We start from the raw sequence: 17,908 nt of genomic DNA, 5'->3' as shown, positions 1-17,908 counted from the left end.
GAGATAAAGCAGATGATGTGAGAACATCCATGCAGTTCTTTCCCACCCTTGGGGGAACAAACTTATTTTTCCCTTGCATTCCCCAGTATTCCTGCTACTCTTCATCTGATATTTCTACTCCTGTATTGGACAATAAAATCTTTGGGGGTTAGGGGATGTGTCACAATGTTTGATGGATTAATTATCAAAACTGTCTCATCATTAATCTCATTGATTAAGGGTCACAAAGCACAGTTTTATGATAGCACTGTCTTTCTAGAGATTAAAATAGTCTAAAACTGTATGAGCTACTTTACAAAGAAATGAGATGTACATCAAAATGGGACTTATATCTGTTAAAAGATAATTTTTTAAAAAAACTAGTAAAATCATGACTCATACAAATATAAAATAAACATGTCAAAGATCTTATTTAATTCATTACTGACGCAACCAGTAAACAAATGTTAACAATCAGTTCAAGAAGAATTCAAACAACACACAAACACACACACATACACACATATTTACAGATAATCTGGGATGTTGAAATGAATTTACAAATAGATATAAAAGTGGTCAATATCCACAGGTCAATAATTGACTGCACTCCAATGGACAAAATTAATTTGCATTTTGGAAAAGAATCACCTATATTACTATCAGTTTTCTACAACTTATAGAGTTATAAAAGAGCTCCAAAACAATAAAAGATATAGATACTCTGGAAAAGTGCACCAGACAGGAATTCAATAATCTTCAGTGTCCATTTCAAAATCTTACAATTATTCCTGACACATCCAGACAATAGAATTCTATGCAAATGTTAAAAGAGAATGAGGGTGGAAGCCACTAAAGTGTCCATCAACAGATGAATGGATAAACAAAATGTGTTATATGGTATACATGCAAGGAAATATTATTCAGCTGTAACAAGGAATTCAGTTCTGATACATGCTACAACACTGATGAACCCTGAAGACATCTTGTTGATTGAAATAAGTCAGATACAAAAGGACAAATATTATTTGATTATACTTACATGAAATACCTAAAATATGCAAATTCATAGAGACAGAAAGTAAATTACAGGCTACAGTGGAGTGGGGAAAGAATGGGAGATACTGCTTACTAGGAACAGTTTCTGTTTGATGATAAAAGTTTTGGTAATAGATAGTGGTTAGGGTAGCACAATATTGTGACTGTAATATCACTGAATTGTACACATGGAAGTGGTTCAAATGGGATATTTTGTGTTCAATATATTCTACAATTAAAATTTTTAGAAAGAGAAAGAATGAAGCAGATCATTATGTACTGATCTGGAACAGTCTCCAAGAAATGAGAAAAAAGCAAGATGTAATTCAGTAAGTACAGTAGTGTGGTGGTTTGAAGCTGTATGTACCCCAGAAAAACATGTTCTTAAATTTAATCCCTTCCCGTGGGAGTGAACCCATTGTAAGCAGAATCTTGTGATGAGGATACTTCAGTTCAGATATGACCCACCTCATTTAGGATCCTCTTACTAGAGTCCTTTATAAATGGAATGAATTCAGAGAGAAAGAAAGCCACAGAACCAAGAAGCTGAAAGCAAGGAAACCTGAAAGAGAAGGGAGAGACAACAGATGCTTCCATGTGTCAGAGGAGAGAGACATGGATCATCAGCAGCCAATCTTGAGAAAGAAAGCATCGCCTTAATGATACCTTGATTTGGACATTTTCCCAGCCTCAAAACTGTAAGTGAGTAAATCCCCACTATTTAAGCCGAACCAATTTCATGGTATCTGCTTTGAGAAACCTAGGAAACTACAACAAATTCTGGTACCAGAAGAGTGGGGTGCTGCTATTGCAAATACCAAAAATGTGGAAACACTCTGAAATTGGGTAATGGGGAGAGGTTGAAGAATAGTGCACTGTTTGATAGAAAAGGCTTAGATTACTTTGAAAAGACTGTTGGTAGAAATACGGACACTAAAGACACTTTCAATGAGGCCCTGGACAGAAATGATGAATGTGTCATTGCAAACTGGAAGAAAGATGACCATGTTTTAAATGACAGAGAACTTGGCAAAACTGAGTTCTGATGTCAGATGGAGGGGAGAATTTGAAAGATGAGCTTGGATATTTAGCCGAGGAGACTTCCAAGCTAAATGTGGAAAATGCAGCCTGGTTTCTCCTTGCAGCTTACAGAAAAATGTGAGAAGAACCGTATACACTGAGAATTAAACTTCTGGGCAAAAAGAAATCAGAAATTGATGGTTTGGAAAATTCTGAGCTTCCGGAAAGTGAGTGCCCAGAGAACAGTGCTCCATGTAAGGGTTTAACTGGACATGGATCCAGTCAGCCATTTCAGTGCAAGTGAAGACTGAAAATGCCATTATCCAGAAAAGATTTGTGGAAAGTTCTTTTGTCTTATGGCTTGGACCCGTGTACTACATGAAACTGACAAGTTTTTTTTATGACATCTGCATAAACCAGTGCCTCCTGGGACTAAAAGGGACAGAAAAGGGACAGACTGAAAGAAAAATCATTTCAAAGGCAGAACCATGGAAGCTGAGGTCTGGACCAAAGACACCTCCTCAAGCCAAGACAGCAGACCCACCCATGTATGTGGAAAGGGTGACTAAGCCCCGGCACTGGGAGAGGGAGGGCCTTCCATCCTGTTGTTCAGGAACAGTGTCACTACCTCTGTTTTCTCAAAGGCCTGGGGGACTGTGGAGAGGTTGGCTGCTACCCCAATGATTGACAAGGGTGGAGCCTAGAGTCTGGTCATCATCCCAAAGCTTGAAGATGTTTGAGCCTTCATCCCAGTATTCAGGGAGACCATGGACACTGTGCAAGCACTTGCAAAGGCTGAGGCTGCCGCTCCATCAGGCCTAGAGGAGAAAACATGGTTCCATAGATGGCTCTTAGACTTACCGAAATCCAATCAAGTATGCCCTGCAGTATTTTGGAATTGTTTGGGACCTGTGACCCATTTTCCTTCTAATTTATCCCTAAGGAAATGGGAATGTTTATCCTATGAATGTACCTCCTTTGTATATTGGAAGCAGATAACTTGTTCTCTAAGTTTCACAGGTCCATAGCTATGTGGAAATGTGCCCCAGGACAGACCACACCTATAACCGATCTTGATGAGACTTTGTACTAAATATTGTTACTGAAAAAGTCAAGACTTTTCAGATTTTGTGATGGAATGAATTTATTTTGCACATGGAAAGAACATGTCTTTTGGCAGTCCAGAGGGAGGAGTGTGGTGGTTTAAAGCTGTATGTACCCCAGAAAAGTATGTTTTTAAAGTTAATCCATTCTTGCAGGTATGGACCCATTTTAAGTAGGATCTTTGGGTGAACAGGATCTTAAGTTAAGGTGTGACTCACTTCATTCAGAGTGTGTCTTAATCTTACTGGAGTCCTTTACAAGACAATTGAAATTCAGACAAAAAGAAAACCACAGAAGCAAGAAGCTGAAAGCAACAAAACCCAGAAGAAAAGGGAGAGATCAACAGATGCCACGATATGCCTTGCCACTGACAGAAGATCTGTCCAGGATCACTGGCAGCCAGTCTTCAGGAAGAAAGCATCATCTTTATGATGCCTAGATTTGGACATTTCCATGGCTTCTCTACTGTAAGCTTGTAAGCTAATAAATTTCCATATTAAAGTCAATGTATTTTATGATATCTGCTTTCAGAAGCTTAGCAAACTAAAACTCTTCCATATATTAAAACTTATTTTAAAGCCACAGTAATCAAAACAGCATGCTACTGGCACAAGGACAGACATATTGACCAATGGAATCAAATTAAGAGCTCAGAAATCAACCCTCACATTTATGGCCAACTAATTTTTGACAAAATGGCAAAGCCCACTCAATTGGAAAAGAACAGTGTCTTCAACAAGTGGTGCTGAGAGAAAGAAGGAGGACCCCTACCTTATATCATTACACAAAAATCAACTCAAAATGGAACCAAGACCTAAATATAAGAGCTAGAACTATCAACTTTCTAGAAGAAAACTTAGGGATGCATCTTCAGGACCTTGTGTTAGGCAATGGTTTCTTAGACTTTACACCCAAAGCACAAACAACAAAAGAAAATATAGATAAATGGGACCTATCAAAATTAAAAACTTTTGTTCCTAAAAAGACTTTATCATGAAAGTGAAACAGCAACCTACATAATGGGAGAAAATATTTGTAAACCACACATCCAGTAAAGGATTAATATCCAGAATACATAAAGAAATCTTTCACCTTAACAATGAAAAGACAAATAACCCAATTTAAAAATAGGCAAAAGACTTGAACAGACATCTTTCCAAAGAAGATAAACAAATAGTCCGAAAGCACATGAAGAGATGCTCAACATCATTAACCATCAGGGAAATGTACATAAAAACCACAAGATACCATTTAATATCCATTAGAATGGCTGCTATTAAAAATATGGAAAATAAGTGTTGGAGAGAATGTGAAGAAATAGGAACACTCATTCATTGCTGGTGGCAATGTAAAATGGTGCAGCTGCTGTGAAAGACAATTTGGTGGTTCCTCAGAAAGCTAAATATAGAACTACCATATGATCCTGCAATCCCACTACTAGGTATTTACCCAAAAGAACTGAAAGCAGGTGCTTAAATAGCTATTTGCACACTGATGTTCGTATCAGTGTTAATTACAATTGCCAAAAGATGGAAGCAACCCAAGTGTCTGCCAATAGATGAATGGATAAAATCTGATACGCACATACAACAGAATACTATTCAGCTGTAAAAAGAAATGAAGTCCTGATACATGTGACAACATGGATGAACCCTGAGGACATCATGCTGAGTGAAATAAGCCAGACACAAAAGGACAAATATTGAGGTGATCTAAGATGGCAGCATAGAGCGGAGTGGAATCAGTTAGTCCCCCCAGAACAACTAACTAACAACCAGGAACAACTAGTAAATAATCTGGAACGACTGCTGAGGGACAAATGTAACCATCTGCTCATCATACACCAACCTGAATTGGGAGGAATGCCTGAGATCACAGCATAAAATCTGTAAGTAAAAACCGCAGATCCAAGCCAGGAGCTCCCTCCCCCCACAGCCCGAGCTGCAAAACCTCATGGTGCTAGAGAGAAGCTCTCTCCCAGCAAGCGAATACAGCTGAGCTGAGCTCCAACTGGGGTTTTAATTAACAAGTGTGGACTGCTCGCTATGAATCCCCAACAAGCAGACAGAGGCTTTGGGTGATGACTGACCTTGGAAAGCTCGGGGGTGGACATGGGCTGGCCCTGAAGGGGGCTTTCTGTCCCTGTTTCAGCTCAGGAGAGAAAGCCTCAGCCATTTTCAGTTCCCAGCACTCTGACCCAGACAAGGGTGGGCATAGCACAGGCAGAGTCTATTCAAATACTAATGACCACTCCCTAGGGGGATTATCTTCCCTAAGAGGAAAGGGGTGGGGCCCAGCTCTACTACCTGCCTTCCATTCAGAATCAGACCCCAGAGCCTGGGGGAAAGCAGCCATGGGCCACACCTCCTTACAACAGTCTGGAGTTACAGGCTGGAAGGCACCACCTGCTGGGCAGAAAAGCACAGTGACCTGAGGCATCACAGGGTGTACCAATCTTCTAAGACACACCCTCAGGGAAACAGCATAATGAATATTTCTTCCTTCTGGGACCTCAGCCCGTTCTGGTCTGGGAAAACCTGACTGGGGAAACCAAGGAAACCATGCCTAGACAACAGAAAACTACAACCTACACTTAGAAAAACGAAGTTATGGCCCAGTCAAAGGAACAAACTTACACTTCAACTGAGATACAGGAACTGAAACAACTAACAATAAGTCAATTCAAAAAGTTTATGGAAGATATGGTGAAAGAGATGAACCGTATAATGAAAACACTGAGCGTACATAAGGTAGAAATCAAAAGTTCAAGAAACCAACTGGCAGAATCTATGGAAATGAAAGGCACAACACAAGAGATGAAAGACACAATAGAAACCTACAACAGCAGATCTCAAGAGGCAGAAGAAAACACAGGGGAACTGGAGAACAAGGCACCTGAAAGCCTATCACAAAAGAACAGATAGAGAAAAGAATGGAAAAATACAAGCAACATTTCCAGGAACTTAAGGACAAAATGAAAAGCAAGAATGTACATGTCATTGGTGTCTGTGCCAGTTTGAATGTATTATATCCCCCCAAACACCATTATCTTTGATGTCATCTTGTGCAGGCAAACGTATCAGTGTTGATTAGATCATAGTTCTTTGGGTGTTTCCATGGAGATGCGACCCACCCAACTGTGGGTGTGACTATGATTGGAGGTGTGGCCCCGCCCATTCAGCATGGGCCTTGTTTAGTTTACTGGAGTACTACATAAGCTAAGACAGAAGGAGCAAAGCTTGCTATAGCCATGAGGGACACTTTGAAGAATGCACAGAAGCTACAGATGAGAGACATTCTGAAGACGGCCACTGAAAGCAGACTCTTGCTCCAGAGAAGCTAAGAGAGGACAAATGCTCCAAGAGCAACCGAGAGTAACATTTTGAAGAGGAGCTGTGGCCTAGAGAGGAACGTCCCGGGAGAAAGTATTTTGAAACCAGAACTTGGAGCAGATGCCAGCCATGTGCCTTCCCAGCTAACAGAGGTTTTCTGGACACCATTGGCCATCCTCCAGTGAAGGTATTCAATTGCTGATGTGTTACCTTGGACACTTTATGGCCTTAAACCTATATCTGTGTAACCAAATAAACCCCCTTTATAAAAGCCAATCCATTTCTGGTGTTTTGCATTCCAGCAGCATTAGCAAACTAGAACAGATTTTGGTACCAGAGAAGTGGGGTGCTTGTGCTGCTGAGTTTGCAAATACCAAACATGTTGGAATGGCTTTTTAAATGGATATGGGGAAGATTCTGGAAGAATTGTGAGGAGCTTGACAGAAAAGGCCTAAACTGCTTTGAAGAGACTGTGGAAATATGGACTATAAAAACACTTCTGATGAGGTCTTGAACAGAAATGATGAATGTGTTGTTGTGAACTGGAAGAAAGATGATCCTTGTTTTAAAGTGGCAGAATTTGGCAAAATTGAGTTCTGGTGTCAGATGGAAGGAAGAATTTGAAAGCGACAACGTGGAATACTTAGCTGAGGAGATCTCCGGAGTAATGTGGAGGATGTACCCTGGCTTCTCCTTGCAGCTTATAGTAAAATGCAAGCAGAGAGAGATAAACTTAGAACTGAACTCTTGGGTTCAAAGAAACCAGAAGCTGATGGCTTGGAAAATTATGGGCTTCCAGGAAGTGGAATCCCAGAAGCTACAGCCCAAAATGAGTATGTAACCAAACATGGAACCCAGCCACCATTTCAATACAAGCCAAGATTGGAAAAGGAGTTAAGCAGAAAGGATTTGTAGAAAGTCCTATTGTCTGATGGCTTTGACCCCCGTGTGCTTCATGTGAAGCCAACAGAATTTTTGCAAGATCTTTACAGACAGAGGCATTGCCGGTCTGGACTGGAGGAGACAGACAAGGAACAAATTGAAGGAAAAATGTCTTCAAAGACAGAGCCATGGAGATTGAAGTCTGGAGTCAAGAGGCCTTGGGCTGGGAGAGTGGAGTGGCCCACACGCATGGAAAGGGTGAGTTTGCCCCAGAGGTCGAGGGTGGGCATTCTGCCTCGATGCTCTGGAAGAGTTTTGCCACCCCAGGTCCCAAAGAGGGTGGAGCACATTCCCAGGGAATTGGGGAGAGCCTGGCTGCCACCACACTGTCCTGAACGGGTTGAGTGTGTGCCCCGGAGATGGAAGAGAATCCAGGTGCTGCCCCAATGTTTGAGGAGGGTGGGGCCAAGAAGGTAGTCTCCCCAAAATGTGGATATGTTGGAGAACTCACCTCAGCATTTGGAGAGGAAATGGCTGCTGAGAAGGCCCTTGGGAAGGGTTAGACTCCCACTCTCTCAAGCCCCAAGGATGCAACATCATTCTGTAAGTGACTCTCAGACTTTGAAATCTAATGGAGTTTGTCCTGCAGGTTTTAGGAACCGTTTTGGTCCTGTGAACCCTGTTTTCCTTTCAGTTTCTCCTTATGGCAATGGGAATGTTTATCCTATGAATGTCCCTCCTTTGAATATTGGAAGCACATAACTTGTTCTAAGTTCACAGATCCACAGCTAAAGGAAAATTATGCCTTAGGTCTGACCACGCCTATAATTGATTTTGATGGGATCTTATACTTAACTATTGTTACTGAAATGATTTACATTATTGTGATACTGTGATGGGATGAATGTATTTTGTATTTGGAAAGAATATGTTTTTCTGGAGTCTAGGGGGCGGAATGTGCTGGTTTGAATGTATAATGTCCCCTAGAAAAAGCCATGTTCTTTGATGCAGTCTTGGGGGGCAGACATATTAGTGGGGATTAAGTTGGAATGTTTGGATTGGGTTGTTTGCATGGACATGTGCCCAACCCAACTGTGGGTGATGACTCTAACTGGATAATTTCCATGGAGGTGTTGCCCTGCCCATTCAGGATGGGTCTAAATTAAATTACTGGAGCCATATAAGTGAGCTGACACAGCCAAGAGGGACACTTTGAAGAAAGCACAGGAGCTGCAGATGAGAGACATTTTGAAGACAGCCATTGAAAAGAGACTCTAGCTCTGGAGAAGCTAAGAGAGGACAAATACCCCAAGTGCAACTAAGAGTGACATTTTTGAGGAACTGCAGCCTAGAGAGGAATGTCCTGGGAGAAAGCCATTTTGAAACCAGAACTTTGAAGCAGATGCCAGCCACATGCCTTCCCAGCTAACAGAGGTCTTCTGGACACCATTGGCCATCCTCTAGTGAAGGTACCCTATTGCTGATGTGTTACCTTGGACACTTTATGGCCTAAGACTGTAACTGTGTAACCGAATAAACCCCCTTTATAAAAGCCAATCCGTCTCTGGTGTTTTGCATTCCGGCAGCATTAGCAAACTAAAACAGTGTCCCAGAAAGAGAAGGGAAGAGAAAGGGAGAAGAAGCAAAAATAGAGGAAATACTCAATGGAAATTTCCCATATCTTATGAAAGACATAAAATTATGGATCCAAGAAGCAGAGCGTACCCCAAACAGAATAAATCTGAATAGCTCTACGCCAAGACACTTAATAATCAGATTATCAAATGTCAAAGATAAAGAGAGAATCCTGAAAGCAGCAAGAGAAAAGCGATCCATCATACATTTTTAACACCTATGTGCGGATTTCTCAATAGAAACCATGGAGGCAAGAAGGAACTGGGGTGATATATTTAAGATACTGAAAGAGAAAAACCACCAACCAAGAATCCTATATCTGGCAAAACTATCCTTCAAATATGAGGGAGAGCTTAAATATTCTCGGACAGACAATGACAGAGTTTGTGAACAAGATACCTGCTCTACAGGAAACAATAAAGGAAGCACTGCTCACAGAAAGGAAAAGACAGGAGTGAGAGGTTTGGAAAACAATTTTGGGAGATAGTAGCACAGCAAGTAAGTACACTGAACAAAGATGACTGTGAATATGGTTCAAAGAGGAAGGTTGGGACCATGTGGGACACCAGAACAAAAGACGAAAGATAAAGGCTGGGACTGTGTAACTCAGGAAACCTAGCGGGCTCAACAATTGTAATAAAAGGCACAAATATGTTTTTACATGAGGAAGAACAAATGAATGTCAGCATTGCAACGTGTTAAAAATAGGGTGGGACTGGGGGAAAATACAGTCAATGCAAACTAGACACTATAATTTACGGAAACATTGTATTATGTTTCCTTTAATATAACAAAGGCAATATACCAAAGCTAAATGTATAAGGGGGCAGTGGGGAATGGAGGAAGGATATGTGACTCCTGGCATTGGTAATGTTGTCTGACTCTTTACTCTACTTTAGGTTAATGCTATCTTTCCTTTTGTTGCTTTCTAGCTGTCAAGTTTTGTTTTGGTTTTTTTGTTTTGTTTTGTTTTGTTTTCTCTCTCTCTCTCTTTTTCTTTTCTTTTTCTTTTGTCTCTCTGCCTTTGACTCTTCCTCCTTCTTTGTGGAAGAAATGGAGATGTCCTTTTATAGATAGTGGCAATAGTGCTGAATACATAAATACATGACTATACAGGGAACCAACGATTGTTTACTTAGGACAGAATACATGGTGTGTGAAAAAAACATTTTAAAACAAACGGATTGATGAAGAAACCTTGAGGGCACTATATTGAGTGAAATAAGACAGACACATAAAGGCAAATATTGTAGGGTCTCACTGATATGAACTACTTACAATATGTAAACTCATAGACATGAAATATAAGTTACCAGGATATAGAACGAGGCTAAAGAAGGGAGCAGTTGCTTATTATGAGCAGAATATTCAACTAGGGTGAACTTAAATGTTTGGAAATGGACAGGGGTGATGGCAGCATGTTGTGAGAATAACTAACAGTGCTGACGGGTGTGTGAAGGTGGTGGAAACGGTAAGCTCAGAGTAACGTATGTCACCAGAAGGAAAGTTGGAGGTTAAAAGATGGGAATGTACAAAACAGTGAATCTTGTGGTGGACAATGTATGTGATTAACTATACAAATACCAGAAATCTCTCTCAAGAACTATAACAAATGTATGATACTATAACTAGAAGTTAATAATAGAGAGGCATATAGGAAAAAAATATATATCTATTGCAAACTATATACTACAGTTAGTAGTATTTTAACATTTTTTCATCAACACTAACAAATGTACTATACCAAAACTATGAATCAATAATGGAGGGGGGCATGGTTAGGGGTATGGAAGGATTTGAGTTTCCTTTTTTTGTCTTCATTTCTTTTCTGGAGTAATGAAAATGTTCTAAAAATTGAAAAAAAAATTAATTGCATTGATGGATGCACAGCTGTATGATGGTATCATGGGCAACTGACTGTACACTTTGGATCTTTGAATAGTTGTATGGTATGTGAACAATCTCAATAAAATATATATATAAAGGACAAATATTGTATGATCTTACTGTTTTGAAACAATTTGAATAAACAAACTCATAGAGTCAGAATCTAGAATATAGGTTACCAAGGCATGGGGTGGGCATAGGAAATGGGAAGTTGAGATTTAAAAGTGCAGGGGTCCTATTTGGAATGTTTCAGTAATTGATGGTGGTGATGGCAACACAACATTGTGAATACAAGTAACAGCACTGAAATATATATCTGAATATGATTAAAAGGGGAACTGTTAGATTGCATATATGGTAACAATAATTTTTTTTTTTAATCCATGGAACTACACTTCACAAACAGTGAACCATAAGTTAAACCATGGACTTTAATAGCATAATTATAAAAATTAAAAATATACTCCCGACAATTTAACAAATGCTCCACACCATGCAAGGTATTGGTGGTGGGTGGTATATGGGAATCCTGTATTTTATGCATGATTGTTCTGTAAACCTACAACTTCTTCAATAAAAAAAGAATATAAGAATATGTAGTATAAACAGAGTATTTCTGAAAAATATACAAGAAACTTCATTACTTTTAATCTCCTCCATTATAATGGAAGATCCATGAAGGCAGATCTTAGCCTATTTTGTTCACCCCTGTGTCCCCAAACACTGGCATTTTAGAGGCACTCAATAAGTACTTGTTGAATAAATTAATGAATCAATAGTAACAGTGGCTGCTTCCAAGAGGAGAAACTAGATGTCAGTGATGAAGGGATGAGAGGGAGACTTATTTTGAATTTTGTACCACATTTACATATTAGCTCCTTAAAAAAAATGATTTTTCTATATGATTAAAAGGTTTCCAGGTGAAGTTAGATGAGACGTTACAACACGGATTTCTTCGTTAGGCTGCCTTTCATCTCTAGAACTTACTTAAGAGATATACAGGAAACTACAGGATGTTTATTAGCAGGCTTGATAAATATGAGTGACATTCAACTGATAATAAAAAGTTTCAACAATAAATAGAAATGTTTTATTGGTTCAACTACTTTGGAAAACAGTTTGATATTATCTGCATACTATATGATCCAGCAACTCTACTCCTGGGTATACACCCTACAGAAAAATGTGCTCATGTGCAACAACAGGAATGTACCAGAATGTAACAGTTCAAAAACAAAAAACAGAAACCCAGAAAGAACCCAAATGGCCATTAACAGTAGAAAGGATAGATAAACTGCATATTCATAAAAAGGAATATGACATAACAATGAAAATGAACATAAGCTGTATGTAATAGGATGGATAAACCTCACAAATAAATTAAGCTTAAAAAGTCTAATACTAAGAATACATACTTATGATTCCATTTAGATGAAGTTTAAAAATAAGCAAAGTAAACTATAAGTTTTTCAGTGTACACTTAGGGGATAAAATTTAGAAAGAAAAAAAATGTAAGGGAATAATGCTATAAAAGTCAGGACAGTGGTTACATTTAGGAGCGGGGCTGTGATTAGAAAGGGGCACTTGATGGGCTTCCGGATACTTGATGGGGTTTCATTTCTTAACCTGAGCAGTAAGAACTTGGAAGTTACTTTAAAATAATCCATTAAGCTGGAGGTTTATATTCCATGCACTTGTTCGCATATCTATTATGTCTGACAACAGAAGTAAAAGTATAAAAAGATATAGACATTCTCTATGCTGGCTGGAACTCAGGAAGGAGAGAACAGCAGTCTGAGTTCTGGGATCCTGGGCCAAAGATTATGAAGGACAAAATACTAAGACAAAGAGGGAAAGAAACGAGTTTTCTCCCTTTTCTGGGGTACCTGTGCTTGGATCAGCTTGGTTAAACTGTTACTGTTTTCCATAGCTTGTTCACTTCTTTCTCCAAGTTGGTAACCACTAATTTCTTTAAAACCTCCAAGTGTTGACATATTTTCCTTTTACAATTTTACATACTCCATGTTCATGCTTCTCAAACATTACATGTATCAGAATCACCTGGAGAGCTTGGTAAAACAGACTGTTGGGACCTACTCCCAGTTTCTGATTCAGTAGGTCGGGGGCCCGAGAATTTCCATTTCAAACAAGTTCCTAGGTGATGCTAGTGCTGTCTGAAAACCACTGCTCCATAGTTAGGAAGTCTAATGCAATCATCCAGGCAAGAAATCATGAGGATTTAAATGAAGTAGTAATGGAGAAGAGAAAATGGATATGAGGGATGTTCAAGAGTTAGAATATGAGGGTGGGAGTGAGAAGTTCAGTTGACCTAGATGAAAGGATGAATAATGTACCATTCACCAGGATAAGGAACTGAAAGAGAGGAAAAGCAGGTTCAACAGCTGCCATTTATTTAGCATTTATAAACTAGGCATTGTGCTAATCACTGTACACATACTATCTAACTTAATCGCCACAACAATTCTTTCAAGTATTACTAACCCCACTTTTCAGAAGAAGCTGAGGCTGAGAGATGTTAAATAACTTGCCCAAGGTCACCAAGCCAATAAGTGGCATAACAGAGATTTGCCCTCAGGCCTTCCTGACTCTAAAGCCCACGATGTTAACCACTATACTGACTTATCTACTAGAATGGCACTGCTGTCATAGCCTCAGCTGTCACCTATATAACAATTGTTCCTGCTCCTCTTACAAATCCTGGAGTAGAATTTCCAATTGCCTAGTTATCTCTCCATTTATACCTTAACGTTAACATGCTATTATTTCTTACCTCCACTGCAAACCTGTTCCTCTTCCCATATTTTCTAATTTAATGTCATCGTAATACCGTTACTCAAGTTAGACATGCCATCTTTGACTTCTAACTCTCTCTCATTTCTAGCTGGTCATAAAATTTAGAAAGTTTAACATCTAAAGTATCTCTATAATCCATCCACTCCCACTGTCCCTCTTCAGGCTCCCAATATCGCTCTCCTAGCTGGTCTCTCCACTGTAATGCATTCTGCACATTAACTTTCTGATCTCATTATTCTACCTTCCACAGCTCTCCATTGCCTATTTGGGGATGGGGGAGGACAGGGGAGAGGAGTCTAAAACATTTTAGAATAGTACAGAAGACACCCTCATAATTTAACTCCAACCAAACCTTTCCTGCCTTGTCACTTCTGTTATGCAACAAGCCTACAAGAAACAGCTCAAGGTTTTCCAAGACCCCATTTTATGCTGTTCCCTCTGCCTGGAATGCTCTTTCTTCCCCTTTACGATGTGGCAAAACTCAGGGTTAAGTTCCATTCTCTTCTCTTCAAACCTTCCCCTGACTCTATCCATTTTTCCCCAAGCAAAGTGATCTACTCCCACAGCAATTTGTCCATTCCAAAAGTGATGAACTCTTATCAGAACACATACTGGTTAGTGGTTTGTCTCCTCTGATGAACACTTAGTACCTCAAGTGGTATACTGTGTCTTATTCACCTTCTTCCCAGCACCCAATGCAGTTCCTAGCCATCACCAGCTCCCGAAAAATATTTGCTGAATTGTTAAATAATGCAACATTGCTAAATGTCTTAGGTAAGCAATTCAATTTCAGGTTTACGCACCAAAATAATTGTCACATAAGATGTTATAAATACAAACCAAAAGTTAAAAATTTAGCAGCAGCATTTTCATTATCCTCAAATCTCTGTCAATATGTTTGAGTACCCTTCTTCGGATACACTTCTTCCCCAATAGCATTATTTGTATTTGTTACAGGGTCAGTAGTAACAACAAACCTCATAGGCTGCTATAAGAGATTAATCCCAACAAATCTGTGTCACTGAGCTGTGGTTGGTTGACTGCTTTGGGACATCAGTTCAATAAATTTCCAATAGAATGGCCCATGCACATCTGGTAGATTTTAGAAACTAGGACATGCACTGTTGACAAAATACATAAGATACTTGCACATTAGTGAGGCATTTATTCCAATCAGCAGTTGAAATCAAAAGTACACAACAGCTTGATCCTGGTTCAACTAAAATATCCTTTAATTTTAAATAAAGATAACACTTATTCTTATCTAAGACTTTACTCTGAGTAGAGCAAACCCCATCGCACCCTGAATGGAGGTCCATCTTTGTTATGAGTGGGATGCTGAGAAGCCTGTGTTAATCCTTAACACTTTCCCTTCCCAACTTGCTAAACTTATCTCTCCAAAACTGCCCTATCAGAGACCTTTTGCTCCAATCACCTGATAGATAAGTGTCCTTCAGTACAACCCCCAAGGGCCAAATTCACACCATTTTCTCAACATATGATTTATCTCTTCTCTATTTCAAATTTTGCACTTCTTTCAAAGACCAGTTCAAATCTTACTTCTTCCAAAGAATTCTCTAACTCAGCTAACACAATTATTTTTTTCTGAATTTCCACTGCATTTATAGCCCTCACAGTTTGACATTTGTTTACATATCACCTTACATGGTTTCATAATTCTTTTATATAGGTATGCTTGTTTCTCCTAGCCAGACTGTTTGTCCCAAGAGGAAAAAAGTCAGGTATTCTATGTCATTTGTAATCCTACAATCCTCCCACATCTAGCAGAATACTGGAGAGAAGGAACACGTTTATTTAAGTACATAAAGGACTGAACTAAATGCTTTCTACATGGATATACCATTTGTGCACAGTGATACATAACCAATATCTACTGAATGCCTACTCTGTGCCAAGCACTTTTCTAGGTACTGGGGATACAACAGTGAAAAAAAAAAACAGATGTGATTCCTGTACTCACAGCTGCGATAGTCCAGAAAGAGACACTGAATTTCAATAAATCTAAGCGTTACAAAGCAGAGTTATTAATGGTTCCAAGATGTAAGAACCTAGGAACATATTTTACAGATTCTTCATTATGAAACTAAATTACAGAATTTTAGAGCAGAATAAAAACTTAGAAGTTATTTTCTCCAATTTTCTTGCATAAATCATGCTTAAGTTTCAGTACACTCTTTGTTGCCTCAATCAACAGAAAATGAGAAGACTGGTTTCTTCCCTATCTCCAACACTTCCCTCGCGAGGATAGCAATTACAACCACCACACATCTATCTATGATGGAGTCCAGTACACTGAGTAGAGATGATGGCTTGCAGAACCTTTACACCCAGGCTTCTATGATCATCATTTTCCAGCCCACATGTTGAACATAATCTGTATTTTCTGACTAACGAAAAGCAAATCTATACTACTTTGAGGAAGAAAGAGGAAAGAACTTGCATACTTCACTTTGCCCTAAAAATGACAAAAGCACAAGTAATTCCAAGAAATAAAACAGCAGACGAGTCTACGAGGAAGTAAGAAATGAGGATGGATATCGGTCCCTTGGCCTCAAAATCTGTAGCAACACTGTGACACAAAGTTTTATGCGTGCATTAAGCACGTGCACATACATGTGAAGTTGGAAACTAGGCAACAGGTTGGCCGCCTATCTGTACTGACAGATCGCCTTCCCCAGGTCGTGGGCGTGTCTAACGCTGCAGGCACGCACTGATTCACAACTCTCTCCATAACAACCAGATTCTGCTCCGAGCTCAGCCAGGATGAAGGCCCCAACAGTCCCCAACTTTCCGAACCCGAACCCCGATGTCCCTCGTTCCGCCTCCTCTCGGTCCAGGGCAACCACGTCTTGGGCAGGATGCTAGGTTCTGCTAAGAATTCGGGTTTCTCCCAATTCGAACTTCTGGTCGGGGGCCTGGCAAAGCCACCCTAAAGCCCCCAAACCTTACTCCCTCCCCTCCACCCAGGATGGCAGAATCTTCCCTGGCCCCTCGCTACAGCTTCCGAGAGCGCCCGGCTCAGAAACTGACCCTCGTCAGCCCCGGTCCTCGTTCCCTCCTCGCCCCCCCAAAAAAGCGGCAGAGGGGCGTGGAGCAGCGCGCGCGGGTACGCTGCAGGCGCGCGTCCCCGCATCGCGGGCCCGGGTGGCAGGTGCGGTCAGTTCCTACCACCCCTGCGAGACCCCCAGCTACTCACCCCAACTAAGTTCCTCTGAGACCTAGCCGCCGGCGCAGATGTCTCTTCCGCCTGCTCAGCACCCCAGTCGTAGCCACCGCCCCCTCGGCCGCTGTCGTCGTCGCCGCCGCCACTGCCACCGCCGCGGCGCGCGCCCGCTCTCACGCACACCGCCGTGGCCGCGCACGGCTTCTGCGCACTGGCGTCACTTAGCAACCACTCGACCGTGGGCCGGCAGGGTCTGAGGGTTTAGATGGTGGAAGTTCTGCTGGGCGATGTTCTGCGGTTTTTCGCCCCCGGCCAGACCCGCTGGCCCCTCCTGAGCTGGGGGCCCTCGAGTGTCGTAACCTGCCGGGACCTGCCTCCGGGTAAGTCTCGTCACCACGCGTCACTGTATGGCGCCACCAGTGTGCGTCACTGCGGATGGGAAGGTCTCCACCGTGATCGCCACCGCGATGTTCCAGGTCGCCTGTGCCGGAGAGAGCAGAAGCCTCATCCAGACAGGCGGGGACCCCTTCGGCAACTTCCTCAAAACGCAGGAAATTTATCAAAAGAGAGGGACCAGGAGAGGCTGAGTGCGCCTTTAAAGTTACTCGCTAATACATTAAGAGATGATCCTTAATTTAGCAGCAGGGTGTGATGGACAGAGCCTTGAATTTGGATATTCGGATCCACCCTGGCATTTATCATCAACGGTATTAGGCAAATCGCCCAATAACCCTGACAGTTTCCTAATTTTTTTATGTGGGAATAATCCCGTCTTGCAAACGTGCCTTGTACGTTAAAAAGCCCATTAGACTTTAAAGTATCTTTATTATAAGAGAAGGCATTCGACAAGAGTAGTTCAGAGCATGGACTTTGGAGTCAGAGAAAGCTGGGTTCAAATCTGGCGCTGACTGATCTTAGTCAGTTCTTCTTGAGGCTAGGGCAAGCTGGAGGTCCGGGATGTGTCTGTGGAGGAGTAATTGAGAAGATATTTCCAGGCAAGGAAAGCTTCATGAATAAAGACACAGAAGTGAAA

At 40.9% G+C, this 17,908-nt stretch overlaps 1 protein-coding gene across 1 annotated transcript in view; it reads right to left on the bottom strand.

Moving 5' to 3' along the window:
- Window positions 1-17,199, bottom strand: part of BTBD9 (BTB domain containing 9) — a 495,371-nt gene extending 478,172 nt beyond the window's left edge. Inside the window, exon 1 of the mRNA XM_037843174.1 lies at window positions 16,909-17,199. The gene's annotated coding sequence lies outside the window, so the exon portion shown is untranslated. The remainder of the gene's footprint in view (window positions 1-16,908) is intronic.
- Between the last annotated feature and the right edge of the window lie 709 nt (window positions 17,200-17,908).

This window comes from Choloepus didactylus, chromosome 7, assembly GCF_015220235.1.
Source record: "Choloepus didactylus isolate mChoDid1 chromosome 7, mChoDid1.pri, whole genome shotgun sequence".
Taxonomy (NCBI): domain Eukaryota; kingdom Metazoa; phylum Chordata; class Mammalia; order Pilosa; family Megalonychidae; genus Choloepus; species Choloepus didactylus.
The sequence above is the reverse complement of the archived record's forward strand: the minus strand, read 5'-3'. Positions and strand labels throughout refer to the sequence as shown.